The sequence below is a fragment of the Chiloscyllium plagiosum genome, unplaced genomic scaffold, assembly GCF_037043375.1.
Source record: "Chiloscyllium plagiosum isolate Xiang-an unplaced genomic scaffold, Cpla_swu_hap1 HiC_scaffold_47, whole genome shotgun sequence".
Taxonomy (NCBI): domain Eukaryota; kingdom Metazoa; phylum Chordata; class Chondrichthyes; order Orectolobiformes; family Hemiscylliidae; genus Chiloscyllium; species Chiloscyllium plagiosum.
The window spans coordinates 33,662,500-33,680,923 of record NW_028270185.1 but is presented as its reverse complement, the minus strand read 5'-3'; the positions used below and the strand labels follow the sequence as shown (position 1 = coordinate 33,680,923).

Below are 18,424 nucleotides of genomic sequence, written 5' to 3'. Positions count from 1 at the left end.
GCCTCCACAGAAGGACAACCAAGCAGAACAAGATACAGCTCCAGAAACTATAGAGGGATCCAGCTTCTCCCTGCAGCCATCGGGATAATCACATTTGGTCTGACCTGCACTTCACCGCTGATCGGTAACAGGGCACACAGAACAGAGAACTTAATCCACCGTGAGTCATGGGTGAGCATTTTCCTCGACATGACCTACATTTGTGCACAAAGGTAAACCAGACCAGCTGCTGGGTCTGTTCCCGTATCCCTGAACATTCCCACAGCGGCATTCCCCAGGGCGCAGTCCATTTTAACACTGCAGAGATGGCATAATTGTGGCTTAAACTGAACAGGTCCCTGCGATCACAACACTCAGTTTGCTAACAAGACGGGCCATTCGTGTGGCTCATAACTCAGACTACTGGAACTCCGCAGGATACCAGCTAAACAGATTCACAGGATGGTTCTATGCAGCCCAGAACCTCACACATAACACCCAACCTTACCATCACTGACACCACCGCACGTGTCACGCAGAGAAACCATGTGCCTAATGAGATGCCAGCCATTCGCATGGGTGGCTGGGTGGAGATGATGCACTAACACATTGCTCTTGACCCCTGGAGCACTCTGGTCTGTAGCAGAGTGCAGCATCCTAGATTTACTTGGCTACAACATGTCTGGCCACAATTCCATTTTCAACAATATTTGGACAGGAACCCAAACGTATGAACATACAATGACACTTATTTTTTCTGCTGTCACAAGGCATACCCTGGCTGACGTTGTCATGGGTTAGCACATGGGTATGTGGTACCACTCCGTTACAACTCCCAGTCGTCTCCCTTCCAGAAGCTTATTCGCACAGAAAACGTAACTTCACTGCCCTAGACAAGAAATCCACCTCCCCCGTTTTTGTGTCCACTTATGAAACCCTGCGCCTCGACATAGAGGCACTTCAGTTGGCCACCACGCTAGAGGAGATAACATGCTACGGCTGAAGTTCATGCCAAACTGAATGCAGAGGCTGTCGCCATTCGTACTGTCGCCCTACAAAACAGAATGGCCCTGGAATACTAGCTGGCCGCAAAAGGGGCACTTGCACCTTCATTGGCACAGAATGCTGTACCTACATCCCTGACCCCAGTGAAAATATAACCGACCTGACATACCACTTTCCACAGGCTGCTGCTGCCCCAAATGAACCGGAGTCCCACCGGGACTTGTTGACAAGGGCAATCTTCTGGCTTGCCTCTTGGGGCACTGAACTGCTGGAAAAACTGATATCCCATATTGTGTTTGTGGGTATCATTATCCTGGATATGAGTCTCCATATGTGCTGCTGCCCGTTTTGTACAGCACTGTTACACCTGCCCTCCTCACAACCCAGCTTGTACAAGTTCGCTGGAGTGATGTCTTCTCCCCAGACACAAACTACTCTCGGTCAGATTCAGATACTGACTACTACCTCTCTGACACCAACCCCCACCACCTCATAGCCTCTCCAGTCCAGGCTATTTTGCACTTTTTCAACATGGTCTTAACAAAAGAAGGGTGAACTGTGGGAGAAAATCTGCTACACGATCCACCCATAGCATAACCACATAAAAACACAGAAGTATGTCAACAAAAAATAGAAATCATGCCTGCCAATGCCTCTGTCTTGATCAAAGAGGCGAATATAGAATCCTGACATTCTAATCCACCCCCAGACCGGGTAATACGTTTCTCAAGCAGCCTTCACAGTAAGCTCCGAGCCTCGATCATCACTTCAGTCCGAATCCCCTAAGTGCAGGCTCGTTTCCCATATAAACCGGTGGCGTATAAACAAAGAGGCAGACTGAGAGACCCCGGAAGACGTTGCTCCCAGGAGGAGCACAGTGGACAGAACTGAAAGCCAGGTTCAAGGAACATTTACACATACTCGTGTAGACAGGAAATACTCGAAAAGACATTCTCACCTATTCCAGGAGGTGGCTGGAATATCCAGTGTCAATTACAAATGAATGAGTACTGCCAGACGTTTGGTTAAATTCTATTCAGTTTATTCTTATTTTAATCGCTTTACAATTTTCACCACTGTACTGTTACTGCTTTACAATTATCACCTTTGTGTTGTACCCCTATGAAAACTGTCTGGACCCACTGCTTGGGTAAGAACATTCTGGCCATCAGTGCGGAGAATCAGTTCTGTGTCAGCCTGGTCAATTTCTTTCCCACAATGTCAATTTGTTTAATCAAGCTGCTTGCCGACGTTGTATCTAGTCGCTGATCCATTAGAATGAATTTCTCTGACACCACGTGATCGTGAATTGCTTATGTTTTTACCCTATTGTCAGTCTCCCGTGTGGGATTTCGCTGAAACCCATGTACAGTACATCATGTTCACTCACCTCATTTAAAAATCTGATCACTTGCCCAAAATTTTTAAACATATCTGTTAAGCATCACCTCCTCGGACAAAACTTTTTTGACTCCTTCATCAAACCTTGCCTGGACAAGTCTGAATTAATTATCTCATTCAGAGGTTTCTACGAACACTTCTCGATCACTCCTATGATGCTCACTTGATTGTATTTCCCTGGTTTGTTTCTAACTGCCTTGGTAAAAAGTGGAACCCCATTAGTAGTTCTTCAGTCCTCGACCAACTTCTCTGTGGCCAAAGAGGAATGTGAAACATAGGTCCATACTCCTAAAATTGCTCCTTTGTCTCACAGAGCAACGTGAAATATAACTTCACTCCGAGCCGGGGATTTGTCCATGTTTAAGACTCTCAAAACCTCCAATATTGTCTCAGTCCCTCGATGAAACTGATCAGGAACCTTTCAGTGCGTCTTCCTCTGAACTGACGATAGCTTGGAAAATGTTGGTCTATCTGCAGAAGATATAGGGCGGTTGGGAGAGGGAAAAGAGTCAACGAGAGATTGGTTTAGAGATCAAATAGAGAGAAGAACAGTTGGACAAATGAATGGATGAAGATCTGGCTAGCAGGATGAATAGCTGTTAATTGAGACTGTTAGTGGCAAACCTTATGTAGAGTGTTATGGAAGGCCAATTGATAACAAGGCGTGGGATAGGGGGATAGGACATGGGAGAGTTGAGGCTCTAAAAAAATTGATATGAGGCCAGGAAAGCTGCAGACTCCCCAAATAGAAAATGAGGTGATGTGCTTCCAGCACGTGCTGAGGTTCGCTGCAACTCTTCTTGAAGACAGAACTTGGATGTTCTGCAGTGTGGCCACCCAGTCCCAACTGCGTCTCCCAAAATAGTAGAAATCACATTGCGAGCAGTGATTGCAGTGGAGTGGATTACGTAAAGTGCAGTTCATGTGTTGAGCGTGTTGGGCCTTTGGACACTGAGGAGAGAAGACGTCAATGGACAGGTGAGGAGAGACAACAAGCAAAAGGAGATATTATTACAGAAATCATAAGGACAAGAAACCTAACAAAAAGCACTTCACCTGAATGCTCATCGCATTTGTAACATGGTTGAAGAGCTAATTGCACAAATCAACTCGAATGAAAATGATTTAATAGACATTAGAGAGACACGTCAAAGGGATGGCCACGACTGCGAGTTCAATATCCAGGAGTACGAGATTACTTGGAAGGTCAGAAAGCAGTGTAAAGAAGATGGTGTCTCTCTGTTATATAAGGCCGACATCAGGGCAGTGTGGAGAGACGCTACAAGTTCGATGGAGAATCAGTTAGAATTAATTTGCGTGGAAAGAAGAAATTCTCTGAAGAAAAAGTCACTGATAGGTGCAGTCTCTAGGCCAGTAAATAATAACGTCACATTCGTGAAGGGAATAAACAAAGAAATCAGCAATGTCTGTAAACATGGGTCGGCTACTATCTTTAGGGATTTTAGTCTACATGTAACTTAGTCGAAGCAGCTCAGTCACAGTACCTTTGAGGAGGGGTTCGTTGAGTGTACCCGTGATAATTTCCTTGAACAGTATGCAATGGAACCGACGAGAGATTAAACAACCCTCCATCTGGTCCTGCGTATTGGAACAGAAATAATTAATGATCTCATAGTTAGGGATCCTCTTGGAACGAGTGATCACAGTATGGCAGAACTTGGAATTCAGATTGGGAGTGTGAAGATAAAATCCAATACCAGGGTCCTGTACATGTGCAGGGGCACAACAGTAGAGCGAGAGAGCACCTGGCTAAAGTAGACTGGAAACAAAGGTTATATGGTGGAACAGACATGGAGCAGTAGAGGACTTCCATCAAAGAAGTTTTTGTGGAATTGCTCAGCAAAAGTATATTCCAGTGAAAAGCAAGGACTGTAAATAAAGGGATAATCTGTCCTGCATGTCTGAGGAAATACGGGAGGCTATCAAAGTGAAAGAGAAAGCATACCAAACGGCCAAGAACAGCATGAAACTGGAAGATTGGGAAAATATTAAAGATGAGGAAAAATAACTAGTAAAGAATACAAAGACGGATAGCAAAAGTTCATATATAAATATAAAAAGAAAAAAAAGTGGCCCAACTAAAGGTTGGTAATTTTGAGGATGAGAAGGGACACTTAGTTATGTGATGTGATGAAATGGCCGAGGCATTGAACAGGTATTTTGTGTCAGTCTTCACAGTGGAGGATACTAATAACATACCAGTAAGTGGTAAAGAGACAAATGTAGGTGAGGACCTGGAAACAAACATTATTAAGGAAGAGGTAGTGTCAGGCAAGCTAATGGAGATGAGGATGGACAAGTCTCCTAGCCTTGAGGGAATGCATCTCAGGGTATTAAAGGAGATGGCGGGAGAAACAGCAAGTGCACTTGTGGCAATTTTCAAATTCACTAGGCTGCGTGGCAGTCCCAGCAGATTGGAAAACAGCTTGTGTGACACCACTGTTTAAAAATTGAGATGGTAAAACATTGGAAATTGTTGATCAGTTAGCTTAAGTTCTACAGTGGGGAAGATGCTTGAGTGTATTATCAAGGAAGAAATTGCAAGGCATCGCGATAGAAATTGGACAGATATAACGTAGGCTCCTGAAGTTTCAAACAGTGATGTTATGTTGCAGCTGTACAAGATGCTGGTGAGGCTATCCTTGGTGTACTGTGTGCACTTTTGGTCCCGTTACTTGAGAACTAACGTACTGGCACTGGTGGTGGAAAGGATGCACAGGAGGTTCACTGGGTTGATTCCGGATTTGAGGGGGTTAGCCTATAAAGAGAGACTGCATACATTAGGATTACTTTCTTTTGAATTTAGAAAAATGAGGGGACAATCTTACTGAAACATAAAGTATTGAACAGAATATATTAGAGAGAACTGTAAAGAATGCTTCCACTTGTGGGTGAAATTCGGACAGGAGGGCATAGCCACGGGATTAGTGGGAGCAGATTGAGGTCTGAGTTCAGAAGGACCTTCTTCACAGAGACAGATGTTCATATATGGAATACCTTGCCCAGCGAAGAAGTTGACGCTAGTGCAACAATTTTTTTTAAAGAGCGATACTTCTTTTGAAAAATAAATGAAATAACGGATACAGTGAGAGGGCGCGTAAGTGTAGTTGAGTCTTTAGAAAGATCAGCAACGATGTCATTGAACGGCGGAGTAGGCTTGAAGGGCCGGACAGCCTAATCTTGCTCGGGTGTTTGGGCTCTATGCATTTATGTGTCACAAATTCAGCGATGCAGAGGGAAGAATCCATGGGGCCAATTGGTTCAGGTGTTGGGAGTGAAGGCAGAGTGCAACAAGTTTCCTGCAGAGAATGGTCCCTGTGGATGGTGGACAGGGACAGGAGAGGGATATATGTCTGATGATGGTATCTCTCTAGAGGTGGATGAAATTTTAATAAAATCGATGATCACTTGAATCACCACTGCAAATACATTAGCCAATTTTTATAGGTGCACCATTAAGATTATTATGTCTGGATGTATCAGTACCTGGTATGGCACCTGTACCATTCAAGATCGGAGATGTCTGCAGCGAGTGGTGAACTCGGCCCGGACAATCACAAAGGCCAACCCAGTATATGTTTATCTATTATTTCTACATCTGTGCTGCTTAACACTGATTTCTGTTTTTACTGATCGCAAGATAAAGCTTTTCACTGTGCTTCACTACACGTGACAATAAATTCAATTCAATTCAATTGTGAAATGTCGACGAGATGGATTTTTGGAATAGCTTGTGGAGCAGTCAAGTCGGGAACAGGCAATACTGGATTCAGAGTTGTGCAATGAGGCAGATGGGACAAAGAAGCTGAAGATGAAGGAACCCTTAGGAAGCGGTGATGATAACATGATTGAATTTACCCTGTAATTTGAGAGGGAGAATATACAATCAGAGGTAGATGAGATTAGATTACTTACAGTGTGGAAACAGGCCCTTCAGCCCAACAAGTCCACACTGATACGCCGAAGCGTAACCCACCCAGACCCATTCCCCTACATTTATCCCTTCACCTAACACTACGGACAATTTAGCATGACCAATTCACCTGACCTGCACATTTTTTGGATTGTGGGAGGAAACCAGAGCACCCGAAGGAAACCCACACAGACACGGGGAGAATATGCAAACTCCACACAGTCAGTCGCCTGAGGCGGCAATTGAACCCAGGTCTCTGGCGCTGTGAGGCAACAGTGCTAACCGCTGTGCCATTGTGCCACCGTGCCATCCATTAATGGTAGTAAAGTTGAATAAAGGCAATTGCAGAGGCATGCGATAGAAGCTGAATGAAATTGGTGAGAAAGGACCCTAGCAAGAAAGCAGAAAAGTGGAAGTCCAATGGCAGGACTGTCTCAGCGTAATTTAGCAGACACATCAGAGACACATCCTGTGGAAATTGAGGTATGGTGCAGGGTGGTTGAGGCAACCATGACTGACTCAGGAAGTCATCGATAGCATAAAAGCAAAAGAAAAAATATATAATGTGGCGAAGGGCAGTGGGTAATCAGAGCATTGGGAAGCTCACAACGACCCACAGAGGACAATAACAAAACAAAAGAGTAGGGAGAAGATTAAATGTAAGCTAACTACTAATATAAATGAAGACTGCAGTTGTTTCTTTATTCGTATAAACGCAAAAGAGAGGTAGACGTGGACAATAGGCCACTAGAAAATGATATTTGCCAGACAGTAGTGGGGAACAAGGAAATATTTGAGGAACTGAATAATCACATTGTGCCAGTCTTCACAGTGGAAGACATGAGTTATACCCAAATATACAAGAGAATGGGGGAACAAATGTGAGTCTAGTGGCCATCATTGAGAAAGTGCAAGAAACACTGAATGGCCTGAATGTGGATAAATCATCTGGATCAGATGGAGTACCCTCCAGAGTTATAAGGTAGACAACTGAAGAAATAGTGGATACGTTAGTGGAGAACTTTCAGGAATTGGTAGAATCAGGAAGGGTGCTACAGGACCAAAAAAATCACAAACGTGACACCCCATTTTAAAAAGAAACCACACAAAAGCTGGAAAATTACACACCAATCAGCTGAATCTTGGTTGTGGACAAGGTCCTGGAATCCATTGCTTTGAAAGAAATGTCTGAATACTTGTAAGTGTTTGTCAAAATAACGCAAAATCAGCATGGTTTCATTAAGGGGAAGACATGCTTGACAAATCTGGAAGATTTCCTCTTTGAAGAAGTAACGAGGAAGGTAGACAAAGGAGAGCCAATGGATGTTATGTGTCTGGACTTTATGAAGGCCTTTGAAATTTGCCGCACAGGATGCTATTGAATAATATAAGGGCCCATGATGTCAGTGGCAAGGTGTGCTCACAAGACAAAATGCAGTGATTAGGAACCAAGGAATCCTTCTCAAGTTGGCAGCTGGTGACAAGTGGCGTTCCTCAAGGCTGTGTTGGAACCACAACTTTTCATTTTCTCCATTCGCGATCTAGATAAAATACCTGAGGGCAATGTGTGTCAATTTGCAGACAATGCAAAGACAGAAGGACAGGTAGCATGAGAATGCGGGGATGCTGCAGAAGGATATGGACATGTAGGGCAGGTTGAATCTGTAGTCAGGAAGATAATTGCAAAGATGACATTTATTTTTGGAATACTTGAATATAAAAGCAGGGATGCACTTCCGAGGCTCTGTAAGTGTCTATTCAGACCACATCTGGATTACTGTGCGCACGTTTGGTCGTCAAATTTCAGGAAGGATGCGCTAGTCCTGGGGTGTGTTCAGAGGTGATTCACGATTATGGTCCCAGGAACGAAAAGCTTGACACATGAGGAACGTTTGAGGACTCTGGGTTTATACCCACGAAGGTTAGAAGGATGAGATGCAATCTAATTGATTCTTACAGAATCGTGAATGGCCTGGACAGAGTGGATGCTGGGAAGGTGTTTCCTTTTTAGTAGAGACTGGAACCGAAAAGCACGGCCTTGGAGAAAAGAGAAGACATTTGAGAAAAGTAATGAGACACTAATTCAGGTAGGAAGTGGTGAATGTATGGAATTCATGGTCAGATAAGGCTGTGGAAGCCAGGTCTTTAATTATATGTAAGACTGAGTTATGTGGCAGCGTGGTTGTTAAGGGGATCAAGGATTATGAGGCAAAAGCAGGAGAATTGGGTTTAGAAAGATATCTGCCATGATTTAATGACAGAGCAGACTCACTGCGCTGAATGGTTTAATTTCTGCTCCTATTGTCTCATGGACTTATGCATCGAATGACCTCCATCTGTATGTTCCCCCCCTCCAAATAACGTGCCAGGCTGACTTGGGGAATTGATAGCGAAGATCTGATTGAGTGCTGATCCAGACTTGATGGGCCAAATGGTCTCTTTCCGCCCTCCATCTTCTATTTTATCATTCTTCCGAAAAAAAAAGATGAAGGCAATGACAAGACTTGTGGTCAGTCCTCTGACTCTTCTCTGAACAGGCAGTTGCTAAAGTTCCAGCATCATTTCCCTGCTCGTATATTCCACCTGCTGTCAAGCACAGAAAGCATCTTTTACCCCGCGAGACCTCTTGATCCCTTGCACAAACCCCTTCAAAAATTCTTGAATGCCTACTCTAATTTCACTTTTAACAGTCACACCTTTATCATTGTTCCTCCCCAAATTCATTATCACCCCTTCACTGGATGAAATTCATTTCAGCACATTTTCTTGCCAATTATTTCCAATCTCCCTGCAGTCTATGGCGTTCTTCCTCATGGTTAACTACATGACTAATTGTTACATGATTTGCAAACTGTTAATTGATGGCCACGACAAATAATTAAAAATTGCTGACCTATATGAGAAAACAATAGAACTCATAGAAGCCATGGTTCAAAAGCTTGCAGAGGACAGCAGAATTGGAGACTGCAAATAAGGTGATCTAAGATTCCAGAAGAATATTATTCCAATATGTCTTTGGGCTGAAAAATGTCACATAGAGTTCAATCTGGATAAATGGAAGGTATTGCATTTTGCTACATCAGAAAAGAGTAGGGCTTATACAATTAATGATCGGGCGTTGCATCGTGTTGTGGAACACAAAGGCCACGAATGCAATTATTCATTTTAATTTGCTTCATATATAGACAGAATGGTTAAAGAAATGTCATCTTGCCTTTGTTGCTCAGTTCTTTGAGTATAGGAGTTGGTACGTTATGTTGAAGTTGAATACGACATTTGGTGATGTCTGTTCTGGTATACTTTGTCCAGTTCTTGTCGCCCAGTAATAGCACGAAAATTATTCAGCTGGAGTAGGTTTAGAACAGGTAAACATACCAGCGTATGGCTAGTGGGGAATGTTTGTGTTATAACGAAAGGCTGGATAAGCTGAGAATATTTCCAAGAGTTTGAAAGGCGACCTGATAGACATTTAGAAATTATTGACAGTTCGGCTAGAGTAAACTGGAACTGTCTTTTCTCCAAGGAGGGGCACTTCAACTCGAGATGGCAAATGTTTAAAGTGAAAAGAGGGATTTAAAATAAGACATGAGAGGCTTTTTTTAAAAGAGGATGGTTTATGCGTGCAATTCACTTCCTGAGGCAATGATGAATGAAAGTACATTTACTATATTTACAGGATATTTGGATCGATAAATGAATTGGAAAGTTTCAGTCGTATTAACAAAGGTTATTCATTTATGCCGAGTACATTATTTATTGCCCAGAGGGAAGTTCAGAATCAACCACAATATTATGGATCTGGAGAAATATGCCAGCCAGACCAAATAGGTATGGCAGTTTCCTTCCCTATCAGGCATTAGTGAATCAGATCTACAACAACCGATTCAACATCATCATTAGACTCCAGTTATCTTTTTAAATAAAATTCCAGCATCTGCCATGCCAGAGTTTCAACCCGTGCCCACAGAATTATATCTGGACATTCATATTAACAAGGGCATTATTAACCCTCAATTGTTAAAAGAGCCGTCACATGCGACTCATTTAGTTTGTCATTATGTGCAGTATGAGCTGGTAGGAGTGAAAGGCCTGTTTTCATCCTGTGTGAGTCTATGACTTTGACGCGATGAAACTGGCAGCTGCTTTGGATTAACAGCAGTGTTGACAGTTTAATTCTGGGATATGTAACCTTGCTGGTTACTCTGGAGGTTCTTCTGCTAAGTGAGCCCTTCCCATATACGGGATTGTTGAATAGTCTGTCCCCAGTTTGACTGAATAGATGAGTTTCCACTTCAGCAGGTAATTGAATCCCGCATCTGGTTTCTCTTTGATATCGGTGTCCTTTTATCTACCCAGGATGAGTGATTGGTTCAAATCATGTCCACACAAACGCAAGACCCGTTGTCCATGTTGTGAATGTGTTTTTATTCTTCCTGATATACCCACAGGGTGTGGATGTCGCTGGTTAGGACAGCATTTGTTGTCCATCCTGATTCGCTGCTGTCTCGCTGCATGAGAGACATGAATTCGATCCCAGTCTCGTGTGACTGTGTGCAGTTTGCACATTCTCTCTTTGCTTGTGTGAGTTTCCTCCCACAGTCTGAAGGTGTGCAGATTACTGGAATCAGGCATGGGAAATGAAGGGAAACGTAATAGGTATGGAGTCTGGGTCTATTAGGATGTGCTTCGGAGGGATGGTGTATACTGGAAGGGCCGAATGGCCTGCTTTCCCACATTGTCGTCATACTCAGTTATGTTGTTCAGATCCTGGAGTCGCAATTAGGCAGGATTGGATAAAGATGGTATAAACGACGTACATAAATGGGATTGCAGGAAATTAAAGACATGTTCTCTGTTCCTGAGGTCAGGCTTCCATTCCAGGTTTTATTCTCGAACTTTGACATTACCGGTTCCGTTTGTGAGTCCCCAAGGATGACTAGCTTTTTATATAACCACAACACCACCTTCTCCAGGGGTGGAGTATTTATTGGGAACAGAAAGATGATTCTGAGCTGATGCGAGCAAAAGCAGAGAACAATGTCAAAACCACTGATCAAAACAGGAAAATGAAAATTCGAACCTTGCCATCCCAAAGTTTAAGTCTCCACTCGCTTTAGATGCGCCAATCGGCTGTCTCAGCAACATGTACTGTTTATAGTCATAATATTATAAATTAATCGTTTTTTACAAGATTATATTCTCCGAGGTGATGATCTGTTTTCCATCGAATTTTGTTCTCTGATATTTCTGCGTTTGATGTATCAGGTTTTAAACCCAAAAGTTCTTGAAGATGTCTCTCCCTCGCACGCACCCTAGCTCTCTATTCCGTCCCTCATCCCATTTGACTGAGGCATTGCACAATCTAACATACATTTTCAGGTTGATATCATCCAGTCTGTTCCGTTGCACTCACTGTTGCTGGGTGACCATGCTCCAATCTCTTCATTGGCACCTTCACATCATTCGATCCATTTGGATATCGTGTCTGTGAGATCAATTCTCTTTTAGCAGCTTTTACTGACATGGACCAGAGATTATTGGAGTGTGAGGTTCAATAAAAGGGTAACAGGGAATAACTGGGGAAAAGATACTCTGTTGGAAAAGATCCCCCATGAGGGCTTTCTGCGATAGCCTCGTGATATTATCGCTGGATTGTTGACATAGCAAAGTCAGGTAATATTCTGGGTTTACGGGTTGGATTCCCTACACACCACGATGATGGTAGTAGTTAATTCAATAAATGCCTAGAATTAAGATTACTTTGTCTGAAAACCCCATCTGTTTCATTGACGTCCTTAAGGGAAGGAAACTACCGTCCTTATCTGGTCTGGCGTCCACGTGACCCCAAACCGGAAGGTAATAAATGCTGCAGAGGTACCCCCGATGCTGGTACAGAATGGAAATATGTTCATTCGGCTCATTGCTAAAATTGTCCAGGGATGTGATCGCACTGGGAAAATTGGAGGAGAGATTCAATCGGATAGAGTCTAGGCAAAAGAGTTTCAGTCATGAAGGGAGACATGACAAACTGGGGTTGCTTTTTACCGTGCAGAGGAGTTTGTGAGTGGTATGGATAAGGTAGACTGAAAGAAGCGTTTCCCATCGATGGAAAGAACGATCACAGGGGGCCAGAAATTTAATGAGAGAGACAGAAAGGTTTAAGGAGATGTGTATAAAAGCCGTATAGACCAGCATGTGTTCGAATTTGGAACACACTGTCTGTAAGGGTCAGAGAGGCAGTAACCCTTATAACCTGAAGGAATATTAAGATGTGAATATGTTCTGCCAATAACGGTAAGGCTATGGGCTAAACGATTCGGGGTGGTAAGCAGTTGTTTTTACCAAATGCAACCACAACGGGTTGAAGAGTCTCCTTTGAAACTGTCGTCCTCGGTAGTATAGTGGTTAGTGTCACCGTATTGTATGCGGGAGATAGCTCAATTACTTGCATTATAAATATTTTAAAACTGTCGCTCCGTTTCCAAATGCGGTTATTAATGTCTGTCCTTCCATTCTCCACGGGACATGTCACAGGCAGGACAGTGCTGTCTGAATTAGTGTGAGGAAGGACTGCAGATCCCGGCGAGACAGAGTGTAAATGAAAGTACAAACACTTGACTTCCGCCGACTGCACCTTGTGTCTGTATTGGAATCTAAACCATTTAATAGAAAGAAGGAGGAAGTTGAAGAAGAAACAGGGCAAAGCAATTCAGACGTGAGTGCAGAAACATTTTCCGCAGCATCATGAGGAAAACTGACAAACGACTCTGAGAAATAGTGTCTTTCAGAACTGTCAGTTCACGGAGATGATTTTGTTCCACTTAAGCCCTTACGAAATTGAATATCAATTTAACTAAAGACTTGAAATGTTAGAACACAACAGGCGGTGAGTCACGTGCTTGAAACTGTGTTTACAAGCCAGATGTTTGATGACTCATACTGATATAATAGGCTGAAAGACCATTCGCCTTGCTCTAAAAAACTCAAAAACTGTCATTTTTCAACTGAACAAAATAGGTAAAAACAAAGTCATCAAGAAAAGTTCCAAGCATTCCACATCCTCTACACCCGATGTGGCCTCCTCTATATTGGCGAGACAGGCCGCCTACTTGCGGAGCGTTTCAGAGAACACCTCTGGGACACCCGGACCAACTAACCCAACCAGCCTGTGGCTCAACTCTTTAACTCCCCCTCCCACTCCACCAAGGATATGCAGGTCTTTGGACTCCTCCATCGCCAGACCACAACAAGACGACAGTTGCTGGACAAACTTTCCTCATTCCTGAAGAAGGAACGTCGATTCTCCTGTTCCCTGGATTCTGCCTGATCTGCTGCGCTTTTCCAGCAACACATTTTCAGTATTGAATTTAGCTATCAGCCGCTGCGTTGGTATTTTTAGCTGTTAATTGTACCGAAGCCCGCCCTGGAGGATTGTCATCCGAAGGTCTGAGGTCGAATCTCCTGGACCACTGAAGTGCTCTCCAACTGGGAAGGGGCATGCCTGTCTGTTGATTGATGTGCAGTACCAATTCCGTTGCTGTCTCCTCTGCTCAGTTTCACCAATGTACCATGTCTCAAAGCATCCTTGCCTGCAGCATGTTGTTTTTTTTAGATTAGCGTCAGTCTAAACATTATGGCACGGACGCAGCACACAGAGACTAACGCTGTCAACATATTATCTGTGATGACACTAATTGGTAAAGTTAACATGAGAATGTAACTATGAAAAGAAAGTTTTCGATTTACATAAGAAAGAAGTGAACCTAACATAGTCATTCTAACAGACGTAAGATTTAACAAAAAATCAAGGTATTTTTCAAAGTTCAGTTTCAGTGACATTACACTGTAACGTTTGGCTATAAATTCTGTATCTTACCACTCCATGTGTACTCCATGGTCACCTGATGAAGGAGCAGCTCTCCAAAAGCTATTGCTTCCATTAAACCTGTTGGACTATGACTTGGTGTTGTGTGATTTTTAACGTCCCATCAGAATTCGGATCCCACAATTAAAACAGAGATGAAGAAGCATTTATTCTCTTAGTCAGTTCTGGATCTGTGGGCCTTCTTTTAGCAGAAGACTGTTGAGGAAGTGTAATTAAAAACAGCGACGAGAGTGGGATTCGAACCCACGCGTGCGGAGCACAATGGATTAGCAATTCATCGCCTTAACCTCTCGGCCACCTCGTCACGCATGCAGGCTAGCATATGACGTTATTAATAAGTGAATTGCGTAAATTATGCAGCACAGCAGATATTTCTCCCTCGTGTTGGTGTGATGATAAATAGGACAGTCCGGTTCCAAGGCGATGGTCTGAACTCTGGGTTGTGTGGCAAGCGCATTCCCACTCTGCTCACAGTGATCTGCACAAAAATGAAGGTCTGTTGAATTCAATGAAGATTTGAAGTCAATGGAATAAAGAACCCGAGAAAACAGGGGGTGTTCTTTCAAGAAATAGTTGGATAGAGCTCATAGCGATAGTGGAATCAAGGGTTATGGGGATAAGGCAGGAACAGGATACTGATTGAGGATGATCAGCCATGCTCATAATGAATGGTAGTGCTGGGTCGAAGGGCAGAATGGCCTACTCCTGCACCTATTGTCTATTATATTTCCCTTGAGGAATTGTTTTCCAGACTGGAGGAGAGATCACAGTGCTCAATGCCATTATTCGGAACATCTTTCTTCTGCTCAGATACTTTTGACACGTGCTTGTGTACAGGGCAGACAATTTTAAAATCCTAAATTAGGCTAAACTGACAATTGAATTCAACAATGAAAAAACCTTCATTTTCCTGTGCCATGCGACACCAAGTCACTGTATGATCTCATCAACACAGTGAGCAAGTGTCAGAAGGAAAATGAGTGCAGTGCCAGAGCGCATGCTGGGAGTAGCAGGTGACACACGGGGAAGTGCATTTCCCACAACAGGAACACTTGCCAAACAGCAGACTGCGGTGGAAGAATTCAGAGGTGGTTTACACTTTGGAATTTGATGCCAGAGTACAATGGAGATCTGTCATTGAGTCTGTTAAAGATGAAGACGTTAAGATTTCTACAGATGAAAAACAAAATGAAATGTTCATTTGTTAGTGAAGACAAATGTTGAAATTGAATATGTCAATAATCTACCGATCTTTGGAATAAGTAGCTCACCACTTTCCGCACTCGGGGCCAGAACTACTGGTGAAGATGCTCGTATAATCCCCGTTACTAGCCATGGAATCAAAGAAACTCGGTTTGCCAAACGTTCAGGTACAACCAGGAATGTAGAGGTAAGCATTAATGTGTTGCTCCTGAGCTGCAGGTGCACGGTATCTCTGTTCCAGTATAGTGGCTATGCTGTGCCGAAGTTTTAAGTTTGAGCCTCACATGAACCAGCTTCAGTTTGTCGTCGTCTTGAGGGGTACAGATAGAAGGTGATATTGAGCAAAGCCAAGTTTATGGGAAAAGACTCGTGTTTGTGGATTGAGAAACGACCTTTTCCGGATAATAGCTCCTTGATCAACAAACATATTGCAAGTATCTAAAACGTGAAGAGATATGTGTGGAGAAAGAGCCAAAGGTGATATTTCAGCCGTTCGATAACGTTTCCCATGTGTAGTGAGTTAAATTCCGGGAAAACAGATGTTGAACTGGTTTCATGTTATGCAGTTTGTTACAAAGTCACAAAGGTCATTGCAATAATAATTTTAAAAATCACATAGGACCGTTTGAACATTGTGTTGGAATGAATTTTGGTCTGAGCATATTTTATCTTCAATAGCGTGCTGCAGAGAGGTACAGAGGTTAAACAACACAAAAGGACAGAGTCTTCTTGAGGGATTTCTTGGGTGGAGTCAAGAATGTACGTAATATACATAACATCATGTGAATGTGATCAAATCCTTAAAGTAGGTGTTGCATCTCCAAGTGACGATTCAATTCCTACTCATTAGGATATAACATCTATCTGAAGTTATTTTAGGACATCAGCTCCATTTGCAGAGTTTCACCTTGAATAATACGTCACACCTTACCAATCCATGAACTTTTTATACTCAGTCTTAATCAGTTGTACGTGTTCATGAAATGTTTTTGTGTCTGAAGTTAACCAAATTCGAAATTGTTACGCAACCAAACTGACTTTCTCTCAATGGTAAATTCCCTCCTCGTATGTTTGTTCGTGTATCTTTTAAAACACTGTGGAATCAGCTCTACGCTTTATTTCTGGAAAGTCGTTCACGATTTAGCTAACTCTATTGAGTGGACAAAACTCTCATCCAAACTTTTCTTAATGATTCACTAATGGTTTTGAAGCTCTAACTAAAGTTATTAATTCACTCGAATTAGGGCATTTCTCCGATTTAGTCATTCAAACCTCGCGTTATGTGCAAATCTCATTTGTTTACTTCAAACGTGCGTGTTTCTACTCCAGCATTTCCAAATCTCGTGAATAAAATCCTTCATTCTTTCTATCATCCCGTTTGTATCCTTTCTGATATTTGTATGTCTCAGTAAACAACGTCACTTGGCTTTCTAATATCTTGCCATCCAGAAAACAGTGTCTGTGCCCTTTCTAATCTCTTTACATGTTTTTGGTGGAGAATGGGGATTACACACAATGCTCCCACTGAGGGTGACCTACAGATTTTACAGTTACACTATTAATTCTGCTTTTTTTAACATATGACGTCTCTATGCATAATCTCCAATGAGGTAAAGTATTATCTATCCAGTTCATGAACATCGTCTCCATGGAGACTAAAATTATCTATCATTCCCTTTATTCTTCCACGAAATGTTCGAAACGTTTGCAAGGTCAACATCTCTAACTCCTCGTGCACTGAGTGATTCTCAGCTATTTCTAAATGTGACTGAAGTTCAAATACTTCATAGTGTTTCTCCAGTCATTCCACTGCAGACTGCTTCTGGACAGTAAATGCCATCACCAAAGGCCACGTTGGATCTGAAATCAACCGTTTTCGCATCGTAATTGCCGTAGCTATTGTGTATCATATGTCCGTGTTCTTGTTCATTTTTTTCATCATTTCATGGATCCCTGTATTGAATTCTACTGAATGATTAATTTTTGAATAGAGACATTCCCTTCACCACTCATTCGAAACTCATGGAACATTGAATGGTTTTACTCATATGCTTCCAGAGGACAGTCCTGCCATTACTGGGATAAATCAAAGAACATTCGCAACGTGTCCTCAAAGGCAAGAATTTCCTTCTTCAGTTTAGCGGATCATTAAAGCACTGAATCCCGTGTGTGTGTTCATTAAAACCAAAACAGTTGCAGCAAGATTTTAAAACTAATATTTTGCAATCTGCCTGCATTGATTGTCCCAAATTTTACATTCCACCTTATGGTATGTTTGTGGATGAAATCACTTTCTGTATATTGAGCAATTTCATTTCAATTTAGTGAAACCATTGTCATTCGCTGTTTTCGCTTTCCCTTTCAGTTTCCCGTTTAGTATTTTTTCAGTTTATCTTACGTTTTCAACAATTTCAGTCAATCTCGCTCCTGTTTACCAATCCGAGAATGCCACAATTTTCTCAATTTATATGCAGTGCAGCTGTCGGGTGCTGTGAACAAGTGGAACAGCATTGGTCACGTGAACCAAATAAAAGTCGCAGGGTGGTGGAATCTGGCCGTTCCATCGCAGTCATATTTAAAACATTTAATGTAATCTTTAGCCAAATCATATTGGCAGAAAATAAGAAAATATAAACGAAAATATTACCGATGTTGAAAATCAAACAAAAACAGGACGTCTTGCAGCATCTGTGGAGAGATGGACCCAGTGAATGTGAAATATTCACCGTGATTCATCTGCACAGATGGTGCTTGCTCACCTGTGATTTTTAAGCAATTTCTGTTTTTGTTTCAGTTTGGCCAGATTTTGTCACAGTTCATGAAAACAGTGCTCTCGAGAATCAAACAGACATCATGGAGCCGATAGTGTGAAATGAGACAGTAGTAATAAATGATGGAATGGCTACAGGTTCTGTCCTTATTGCGTTTGAGAGGCGTGGGGTTCAAGAGTGTTGTACTGGAAAAACACAGCAGGTCGGGCAACATCCGAGGAGCAGGAGAATGTACGAGATAGGCAT

At 42.5% G+C, this 18,424-nt stretch overlaps 1 non-coding gene across 1 annotated transcript; it reads right to left on the bottom strand.

The window, feature by feature from the left end:
* Window positions 1–14,426: 14,426 nt before the first annotated feature.
* Window positions 14,427–14,508, bottom strand: trnas-gcu (transfer RNA serine (anticodon GCU)). Its single transcript has one exon. It is a non-coding gene; the product is annotated as a tRNA-Ser (tRNA).
* Window positions 14,509–18,424: the final 3,916 nt, after the last annotated feature.